Source organism: Dermacentor variabilis, chromosome 5, assembly GCF_050947875.1.
Source record: "Dermacentor variabilis isolate Ectoservices chromosome 5, ASM5094787v1, whole genome shotgun sequence".
Taxonomy (NCBI): Eukaryota; Metazoa; Arthropoda; class Arachnida; order Ixodida; family Ixodidae; genus Dermacentor; species Dermacentor variabilis.
Window position 1 is genome coordinate 33168290 of NC_134572.1, and position 1711 is coordinate 33170000.

Sequence of the window (1711 nt, forward strand, 5' to 3'; positions counted from 1 at the left end):
TTCAAATCGCCTATCACGCATTGCGCATTACCTTTCAAGCCCACACTCCAAGATACCAGTGTTCTCGGCACAGAGGAGCAACCTTCGTGGCACTCGCTGCAGCAACGTTGTTTCTGTGACTTCGTATACTCCTTTCTATTGCATAAATAGCCTCGTAATATAGCTCTTTGTACTCTAAACAAAGGCCTTGTGGTACTTCTAAGAAGCATGACAAGGCCAAGACATGTCTTCGCTATCACGTTCCTCCTGAGGGATGGTTCGTGCATGTGACAACAAAAATTTTGAACAATATTCCTTCTAACGTTGCGCTGGGTAACCTAGGATCGTGTTCTCAAACGTGTCATTTTATTTTGCAATCTTTGAGCAGTTTATCACTGACTTTGGAGCAGCGACGCAGTCATCATTATCAGAACTGGCTACTCGGCTAGGTGGATGATAAGAAAAAAAACATCAGAAATGAAGTTATTATACCACGCTCTCCCTTTTTAGTAACTGTGGGCTTGACGCTCCGAAACTTCTCAGTGGATTATGAGGGACTCCGTAATCAAGGGCGTTTGTTAGACACATTCGCAATGTAAATGTAACAGATCGATAGGTTAAAATGAGGTCTCATCAAGATAATTCTAGCAAGATTCGCATTCCTAAGATGCCTTTTACTTCAAACGCATATCTCGGTGAGAGGATAAGCTGAGATAGCCGGAAAGCTCCCATTCTTCAATCATTCTTTCTTTCTACTGGTGAGAAGAGTCGAACGTTTATTATCATAGAAATGCTGAGACTTCCTCGAACTACACATATGTGCGGGCAACGGGTTCGCACGACAGCGTTCTTTTTCCGTGCGTAATATATTGCCGACTGCTGCCGTCATAGCCGGAGTTCGGTTGGCGGCTCTGGAGCAGATAAAAATAGCCGCTTATTGAGCTGCTAGCGGCACGTGAGAGAAGAATAAGACAAACAGGCGAGCACACAGAGACGGCGGAGAAAAATTTCGCTCGCGGTGCCGTGAGATATGGCGCCGCCGTCCATATACCTGCCAGCGCAGCTTCACAGCCGTGCACGTGTGGCGCTTCGCCTGGCACCGGCAGTGCTTGGAGGCAGAGCAACGAACGGCACCGCCTTTTGCAGGCCGAAATAGAAGTGTTCGACTTTGACAGCGCTCCAAACTTTGATGAATCACCCTCATGAGTCAAAGAAGCGCTGTGCATGCGTCGCGACAGCGAGAAAAAGAAGGAAAGAAACGCGCCGTATTTGGATGGGCTTCCGGCATGGCGTCCAACAAGGCCGCACTAACACTACTTCCACGTGCAGGCTTTCTTGAGCCGCATGCAAACTTCGTCGTTCATAACTTCTTGTTACGGGCCCGCAAGTGGAGAAATTTTACAGAAGACGAATCAAATGCAAAATTCGAAGGAAAAGCTGGCTGCAGAAAGCGAATGGGATATAAATATATATATATATATATATATATATATATATAACACAAATTTAATAATTAAATAACCAGTAAAAACCTATTTTTTCGCGCACTTATAGTTTCAAATCTTTTTTTAGTTCGGTGTCCTAAGCCAGTACATAGTCATTTTATGTGTTATAAAAGGTAACCGCTCTGCAGCTGATCACGGCCCACAAGAACGCTGCAAAGGGGAGTGGTGGGTCTTCCTAAACAATTCCTGGAAGCAGCCAGTATTATCATTTGTAAGTATTCAATGGG